Source organism: Triticum dicoccoides, chromosome 1B (assembly GCF_002162155.2).
Source record: "Triticum dicoccoides isolate Atlit2015 ecotype Zavitan chromosome 1B, WEW_v2.0, whole genome shotgun sequence".
Lineage (NCBI taxonomy): Eukaryota > Viridiplantae > Streptophyta > Magnoliopsida > Poales > Poaceae > Triticum > Triticum dicoccoides.
The window spans coordinates 256739655-256749676 of NC_041381.1; positions in this window are offsets into that span (position 1 = coordinate 256739655).

Consider the following 10022-nt stretch of genomic DNA (forward strand, 5'->3'; position numbering starts at 1 on the left):
CCATCTCTCTCTCTCTCTCTCTCTCACACACACACACACACACCCCACACACACACACTAAGACTCCATCTCACACACACATGCTCTAGGCAGAGCATTTGTTCCTACCACCCTTCATCCAACCTTACCCGTATGATAAACACTCACCTTTATTTACTTGCATAACATGGACAAATTCCACTTTACTTTAGTAGTCAGCAAACTTATCATCTGTACCCTTATAAAAAAACGAGTTGGCGATGATGGTGTGCCTGCCATCTTGTAATACAGACCGTATGGTCTATATCTTACGGATAGAAAGCAAACTATGATTATTTTACAAAAGATACCCGCACCTCTCTCCACATCATTATCTCCCATAACCTCATTGCTCAACAATTAAAAAAGGAATAAGTCTCTGGAACAATCTAGCATGCATGGTGGCCGTTGCCGCCTGCCGGCACCGTCCATCCCCATGCCTCCGCCCATTCCGACCACCAGTCACCACCACGCTCGACTCCTCCTCGCCCTATCTCTCATCTTTCATTTTTTGATGACATTCTCAAGATACCGGTTTTCCGATAAAATTCTCGAGATATCATTAGTTTTAACACATGGGATTACTCTTGCATGGGTCAATCACAACAGGTGTTTTGTAAAAAAATGCATATTGATGTTCCATGCAATGCACGAGAATCTTGCTTGTAATATATAATGCAAATCACGAGCAGGAAGTGACATTTTTTTGACACAACCACGTTAACATGGCCACGTAAATCACTAGATAAAGTAAATACCATTATACTTATATCCCGATGCAAAAGGTTGAGTATATGTCTGAAGAGTAGAGTCGCACACACGCACTCTGTCTCTCAGAATCTCACAGACACACACACACCAGTTACGTGACGCCCACTTAAGCAGACACGTATGTTACAATTTGTGCACCCGCGGGTACACGTGATGCTGCGCATTTATTTAAGCCGGAAGGCGAACCCAAACAGTAGCTGCATTCATTCCCCTCCCGCCGCCTCTTCTCTGGTCACCGTCGCCCGGTAGCCATGGCCCAGCCGAAGGTAACAACATACGCCATACTCCCGTCGGAGCAACGCTTTAATATGGAAATTTTAGTGGTCATGCATGCATCTTTTTGTGCTAGCACTCCTATATAAGGGTTGACCGGTCGCTTCCCCCGGACGTGCGCGGGTTGTGGAGTAACGTTTTTTTACCACAATTTCTTAGGAAACTGAGTGCAATAATTGAGTAGTTTTGCAAACTACCAATACTACTCCTAAAACGGTTCAAAACCTATACTCCCTTGCCAGCACGCGCTTCCCGCGTGAAACGGTCAGCGTCGCCCTGGAGCATTAGTGCTGCATTAATGCCCGGCCAGAGCGGAGGCGACCTCTCACTGGCGCCGGCTTTGAAGTGGCGCGACGGACGAGAGAACGCCGCTTCCCGGTGCACGCGACTACTCCGCGTTGAGACTGGCCATAGGCCCTGTTTGGATCCATGGGTTAGAGTTAGTTTGAGCTAGTTGGGGCTCAAATAGCCCTAAAGTATCCAAGCATGAGGGTTTAAATTGGAGCAAGTTGCACCGAACCCACCAAAAAAAACTATCCCACCCAAGAGGTGCTAACTGGAGATAGTTCTCATTGGGACCACTGAAAAATCACTTTTCTCTCTCCATCAAGTGCATTTATTATCAATCTAACCCTCTCACCCAAACACCTCTTTGGCTACAGTTAGATCAGGGTTAGTCATGAGTTAGTCTAACCTCTAACTAAGTTAGAGTATCAAACAGGAGCAGTATAGGACATGCAAGTTGCTCAAAGCATACAGTCAAATTCATACGTGAAAGGGTTTTTTTCTTTTTGAAAACGGAACGTGAAAGGAATTTCTTTTAGAATTCTCTTGGCATGTCGCTAACATGTGATGAGTTAACCGACCTCAATAGATGGCAAAAACGCGAGCCCGCCGCACTTTGATAGAGACGAGGAGGGAGAAGCGATACAGGCTGCTGGATTACTAGAGATAGGTGTCGCACGGAAGCCAAGAAATATGGTGATAGCATGGGTTAGCCTTGTACTAGTATGATGTAACTACACTGGGTTGCCGTGTTTCGTACTCTTCCAGTCCACTATGGAGATGATTGGTTGATTTTATATTGCTGAATAATATTAAATATTATGAGTGCAAACGCTCCACCACGAGGTTCCTTGCTCCTTCTCGGTCATCGGGAATCTATGTTCTTCCACTCTATTTTTTTACGTGAGCTTTGTTCATCCTTTTGCCAACACGCGAGACATCTAGCATCAAGGTGCACGTGTTATGCAAGGATCGTTCCATCTATATGAAGAACACATGGGACTAGAACTACGAGACGGACATGTACCCAGGAGTGGACGTACGAACCTGAGTAATGTACCGCAGTAAGGGAAGTAGAAAGTCACAAATGGTATGAACATCCGTGGCATATAGGGTGTGTTTGGTTGTGTTCTCGTCTCAGCATAGTTGTTTGATACATCTCCAACGTATCTATAATTTTTGATTGCTCCATGCTACTTTATCTACTGTTTTGGACTATATTGGGATTTATTTTCCACTTTTATATTACTTTTGGGACTAACCTATTAACCGGAGGCCCAGCCCAGAATTGATGTTTTTGCCTTTTTCAGTATTTCGAAGAAACATAATATCAAACGGAGTCCAAACGGAATGAAACCTTCGGGATTATGATTTTCCAACCGAAGGTGACCCAGGAGACTTGGTCCCTACTCCAAGCAGTGCCCGAGGAGGTCACGAGGGTGGAGGGCGCCCCCCCTAGGCGCGCCCCCTACCTCGTGGGCCCCTCAGAGCTCCACCGATGTACTCCTTCCTCCTATATATACCTACGTATGCCCGAACGATCAGAACAGGATCCAAAAACCTATTTCCACCGCCGCAACCTTCTATATCCACGAGATCCCATCTTGGGGCCTGTTCCGGAGCTCCGCTGGAGGCGGCATCCACCACGGAGGGCTTCTACATCATCACCATAGCCCCTCCGATGAAGTGTGAGTAGTTTACTTCAGACCTTCGGGTCCATAGCTAGTAGCTAGATGGCTTCTTCTCTCTTTTTGGATCTCAATACAATGTTCTCCCCCTCTCTCGTGGAGATCTATTCGATGTAATCTTCTTTTTGCGGTGTGTTTGTTGAGACCGATGGATTATGGGTTTATGATCCAGTATTATCTATGGAAAATATTTGACTCTTCTTTGAATTCTTTTATGTATGATTAAGTTATCTTTGCAAGTCTCTTCGAATTATCTTTTTGGTTTGGCCAACTAGATTGGTAGTTCTTGCAATGGGAGAAGTGCTTAGCTTTGGGTTCAATCTTGCGGTGTCCTTACTCAGTGACAGAAAGAGTTGCAAGGCACGTATTGTATTGTTGCCATTGAGGATAACAAGATGGTTTTTTTATCATATTGCATGAATTTATCCCTCTACATCATGTCATCTTGCTTACGGCGTTACTCTATTTTTACTTAATACTCTAGATGCATGTTGGATAGCGGTCGATGAGTGGAGTAATAGTAGTAGATGCAGAATCATTTCGATCTACTTGTTTTGGACGTGATGCCTATATACATGATCATTGCCTAGATATACTCATAACTATGCTCAATTCTGTCAATTGCTCAACAGTAATTTGTTCACCCACTGTAGAATACTTATGCTCTTGAGAGAAGCCACTAGTGAAACCTATGGCCCCTGGGTCTATTCTCATCATATCAATCTATATCACTTTATTTACTTGCTTTGTTTTTACTTTGCCTTTACTTTTTACTTTGCATCTATCTATCAAAAATACCAAAAATATTATCTCCATCAGATCTCACTCTCATAAGTGATCGTGAAGGGATTGAAAACCCCTAAGCATTGGTTGCGAGTTGTTATCGTTTTGTGTAGGTACGAGGGACTTGTGCGTGGTCTCTTACTGGATTGATACCTTGGTTCTCAAAAACTAAGGGAAATACTTACGCTACTTTACTGCATCATCCTCTCCTCTTCGGGGAAATCCAACGCAGTGCTCAAGAGGTAGCAAGAAGAATTTCTGGCGCCGTTGCCGGGGAGGCTCATGCAAGCAAGTCAACTATACCAAGTACCCATCGCAATCCCTATCTCTCGCATTACATTATTTGCCATTTGCCTCTCGTTTTCCTCTCCCTCACTTCACCTTTGCCGTTTTATTTGCCCTCTCTTTCCCAATCTGCACCTCTCTTTCCCGTTTGCCTTTTTCTCGTTGGCTTTCTGTTTGCCTGTGTGTTGGATTACTTGTTGCCATGGCACAAGATAATACCAAATTGTGTGATTTCTCGAATACCAATAATAATGATTTCCTTAGTACTCCGATTGCTCCTCTTAATAATGATGAGTCTTGTGAAATCAATACCGCTTTGTTGAATCTTGTTATGAAAGACCAATTCGCCGGCCTTCCTAGTGAAGATGCCGCTACTCATCTAAACAATTTTTTTGATTTGTGTGATATGCAAAAGAAGAAAGATACAAATAAAAATATTGTCAAATTGAAGTTATTTCCGTTTTCACTTAGCGATCGTGCTAAAGTTTGGTTTCATCTTTGCCTAAAAATAGTATTGATTCTGGGAACAAGTGCAAAGATGCTTTTATCTCTAAGTATTTTCCTCCCGCTAAGATTATCACTCTTAGGAACGATATCATGAATTTTAAACAACTTGATCATGAGCATGTTGCCCAATCTTAGAAAAGAATGAAATTAATGCTTCGCAATTGCCCTACTCATGGTTTGAATTTATGGATGATCATACAAAAATTTTATGCCGGATTGAATTTTGCTTCTAGAAATCTTTTAGATTCAGCCGCGGGAGGCACTTTTATGAAAATTAAGTTAGGTGATGCTACTAAATTTCTTGATAATATTATGGTTAATTATTCTCAATGGCACACCGAAAGATCTTCTAGTAAAAAAGTGCATGCTATAGAAGAAATCAATGTTTTGAGTGAAAAGATGGATGAACTTATGAAGATGTTTGCCCCTAAAAATACTCCTCTTGATCCCAATGATATGCCTTTATCTACTTTGCTTGAGAATAATAATTAATCTATGGATGTGAATTTTGTTGGTAGGAATAGTTTTGGAAACAATGCTTATAGAGGGAATTTTAATCCTAGGCCGTATCCTAGTAATCCTTCTAATAATTATGGAAACTCCTACAATAACTCTTATGGAAATTTTAATAAGATGCCCTCTGAATTTGAGAGTAGTGTTAAAGAGTTTATGAATTCACAAAAGAATTTTAATGCTTTGCTTGAAGAGAAATTGCTTAAAGTTGATGATTTGGCTAGGAATGTTGATAGAATTTCTCTTGAAATTGATTCTTTAAAGCTTAGATCTATTCCTCCTAAGTATGATATCAATGAGTCTCTCAAAGCCATGAGAATTTCCATTGATGAGAGCAAGGAAAGAACCGCTAGGATGCGTGCTTCCAAAGATGCCTTTATTAAAGCGTGTTCTTCCAATCCCTATGAAAATCAAGATGAAGATCTAAAAGTTATTGATGTGTCCCCCATTAAATCTTTGTTTTGCAATATGAATCTTGATGAATCTGAAGATTATCTTCCTTTACCTAGAACGCGTTCTAAGAATTCGGAGTTTCTAGATCTTGATGATGAAATTGATGAAAGTGGGATTGAAATAAATAAAAACCATAATGTTGCTAAACCCACTATTCTGGATATCAAGGAATCTAATTATGAAAATTGCTATTTGATTGGTTGTATTTCCTTGTTGCAATCCGTGCTAGAATCTCCTCATGCTTATAGTCAAAATAAGGCCTTTACCGAACATATTGTTGATGCCTTGATGCAATCTTATGAAGAAAAACTTGAGTTGAAAGTTTCTATCCATAGAAAACTCTATGATGAGTGGGAACCTACTATTAAAATTAAAATTAAAGATTTTGAGTTTCATGCTTTGTGTGATTTGGCTGCTAGTGTCTCTACTATTCCCAAAATGTTATGTGATTTGCTAGATTTCCGTGATTTTGATGATTGCTCTCTAAACTTGCATCTTGCGGATTCCACTATTACAAAACCTATGGGAAGAATTAATGATGTTCTTATTGTTGCAAATAGGAATTATGTGCCCATAGATTTTATCATTCTTGATATAGATTGCAATCCTTCATGTCCTATTATTCTTGGTAGACCTTTCCTTAGAACGATTGGTGCAATTATTGACATGAAGGAAGGGAATATTAGATTCCAATTTCCCTTAAAGAAGGGTATGGAACACTTCCCTAGAAAGAAAATAAAATTACCATATGAATCTATCATGAGAGCCACTTATGGATTGCCTACCAAAGATGGCAATACCTAGATCTATCCTTGCTTTTATGCCTAGCTAGGGGCGTTAAACGATAGCGCTTGTTGGGAGGCAACCCAATTTTATTTTGTGTTTTTTGTTTTTGCTTCTGTTTAGGAATAAATACTCCATCTACCTTCTGTTTGGATGTGGTTTTATGTTTTAATTAGTGTTTGTGCCAAATAGGACCTATAGGATAACCTACGTTGATAGTTGATTTGATTCTGCTGAAAAACAGAAACTTTGCGCGCACGACTTTAATTATGATAAATCACAGGAACGTGCTTTTGCGTTGATTCTTTTTGATGATGATCAATAAACAAATTTTCCAGGACTTCCTATTTTGGTAGAATTTTTAGAGTTCCAGAAGTTTGCGTTAGTTACAGATTGCTACAGACTGTTCTGTTTTTGACAGATTCTGTTTTTCATGTGTTGTTTGCTTATTTTGATGAATCTATGGCTAGTAAATTAGTTTATAAACCATAGAGAAGTTGGAATACAGTAGGTTTAACACCAATATAAATAAAGAATGAGTTCATTACAGTACCTTGAAGTAGTCTTTTGTTTTCTTTCTCTAACGGAGCTCACGAGATTTCTGTTGAGTTTTGTGTTGTGCAGTTTTCAAGTTTTGGGTGAATTCTTTTGATGGATTATGGAACAAGGAGTGGCAAGAGCCTAAGCTTGGGGATGCACATGGCACCCCCAAGATAATCCAAGGACACCAAAAAGTCAAAGCTTGGGGATGCCCCGGAAGGCATCCTCTCTTTCGTCCACTTCCATCGGTAATTTACTTGGAGCTATATTTTTATTCACCAACATGATATGTGTTTTGCTTGGAGCGTCTTGTATTGTTGGTGTCTTTGCTTGTTAGTCTACCACAATCATCCTTGCTATATACACCTTTTGAGAGAGCCATACATGAATTGGAATTTGTTAGAATACTCTATGTGCTTCACTTATATCTTTTGAGCTTGATAGTTTTGCTCATAGTGCTTCACTTGTATATTTTGAGCGTGATAATTTTTGCTCTAGTACTTCACTTAGATCTTTTAGAGCATGGTGGTGGATTTGTTTTAACGAAACTATTTGATCTCTCATGCTTCACTTAGATTATTTTGATAGTCTTTAATAGCATGGTAATTTGCTTAATTAATATACTTGGTGTTCAAGATATGTGAAACTTTCTTTTGAGTGAATTGAATACTAAGATAAGTTTGATGCTTGATAATTGTTTTGAGATATGGAGGTGATAATATCAAAGTCGTGATAGTTGGGTGATTATGAATTTGAGAAATACTTGTGTTGAAGTTTGCAAGTCCCGTAGCATGCACGTATGGTTAAAGTTGTGTAACAAATTTGAAACATGAAGTGTACCTGGCTTGTGCATCCTTATGAGTGGCGGTCGGGGACGAGCGATGGTCTTTTCCTACCAATCTATCTCCCTAGGAGCATGCGTGTAGTACTTGAATTTTTGATGACTTCTAAACTTTTGCAATAAGCATATGAGTTCTTTTGACTAATGTTGAGTCCATGGATTATACGCACTCTCACCTTTCCACCTTTGCTAGCCTCTTCGGTACCGTGCATTGCCCTTTCTCACCTTGAGAGTTGGCGCAAACTTCGCCAGTGCATCCAAACCCCATGATACGATACGCTCTATCACACATAAACCTCCTTATATCTTCCTCAAAACAGCCACCATACCTACCTATCATGGCATTTCCATAGCCATTCCGAGATATATTGCCATGCAACTTCCACCATCATCATCGTGACATGCATTACTTTTGTCATATTGCCATTGCATGATCTTGTAGTTGACATCGTATTTGTGGCAAAGCCACCATGCATTATTTTCCATACATGTCACTCTTGATTCATTGCACCATCCCGGTACACCGCCGGAGGCATTCATATAGAGTCGTATCTTGTTCTAAGTTTCGAGTTGTAATCCTTGTGTTGTAATCAATGGAAGTATGATGATCATCATTATTAGAGCATTGCCCGAATAAAAAAAGAGAAAGGCCAAAAAAAAGGCCCAAAAAAGAAAATAAAAAGGGCAATGCTACTATCTCTTTTTCCACACTTGTGCTTCAAAGTAGCACCTTGTTATTCATATAGTGAATTTCATATATTGTGCTTCAAAGTACCACCTTGTTCCTCATGTAGTGAGTCTCATAAGTTGTCTTTTTTATACTAGTGGGAATTTTTCATTATAGAACTTGGCTTGTATATTCCTACGATAGGCTTCCTCAGATGCCCTAGGTCTTCGTGAGCAAGCGAGTTGGATGCACACCCACTAGTTTTTTTTGTTGAGCATTCATAGCTCTAGTGCATCCGTTGCATGGCAATCCCTACTCACTCACATCGATATCTATTGATGGGCATCTCCATAGCCCGTTGATACGCCTAGTTGATCTGAGACTTTCTCCTTTTTTGTCTTCTCCACACAATCCCCATCACCATATTCTATTCCACCCATAGTGCTATATCCATGGCTCACGCTCATGTATTGCGTGAAGGTTGAAAAACTTTGAGATTATTTTAAGTATGAAACAATTGCTTGGCTTGTCATCGGGGGTATATAAGTTGGGAACATCTTTGTGTGACGAAAATGAAGCATAGCCTAACTATATGATTTTGTAGGGATGAACTTTCTTTTGCCATGTTATTTTGAGAAGACATGATTGCTTTGATTAGTATGCTTGAAGTATTATTATTTTTGTGTCAATATGAACTTTTGTCTTGAATCTTTCGGATCTGAATATTCATATCACAATTAAGAAGATTTACATTGAAATTATGCCAAAGTATCACTCCGCATCAAAAATTCTTTTTTATCATTTACCTACTCGAGGACGAGCAGGAATTAAGCTTGGGGATGCTTGATACGTCTCCAACGTATCTATAATTTTTGATTGCTCCATGCTACTTTATCTACTGTTTTGGACTATATTGGGCTTTATTTTCCACTTTTATATTACTTTTGGGACTAACCTATTAACCGGAGGCCCAGCCCAGAATTGCTGTTTTTTTGCCTTTTTCAGTATTTCGAAGAAACAGAATATCAAACGGAGTTCAAATGGAATGAAACCTTCGGGATCGTGATTTTCCAACCGAACATGACCCAGGAGACTTGGACCCTACTCCAAGCAGTGCCCGAGGAGGTCACGAGCGTGGAGGGCGCCCCCCCTGGGCGCGCCCCCTACCTCGTGGGCCCCTCAGAGCTCCACCGACGTACTCCTTCCTCCTATATATACCTACACATCCCCGAACAATCAGAACAGGAGCCAAAAACCTAATTCCACCGCCACAACCTTCTGTATCCATGAGATCCCATCTTGGGGACTGTTCTGGAGCTCCGCTGGAGGGGGCATCCACCACGGAGGGCTTGGGGATGATGAAGTGTGAGTAGTTTACTTCAGACCTTCGGGTCCATAGCTAGTCGCTAGATGGCTTCTTCTCTCTTTTTGGATCTCAATACAATGTTCTCCCCCTCTCTTGTGGAGATCTATTCGATGTAATCTTCTTTTTGTGGTGTGTTTGTTGAGATCGATGAATTGTGGGTTTATGATCCAGTATTATATATGGACAATATTTGATTCTTCTCTGAATTCTTTTATGTATGATTGAGTTATCTTTGCAAGTCTCTTCGAA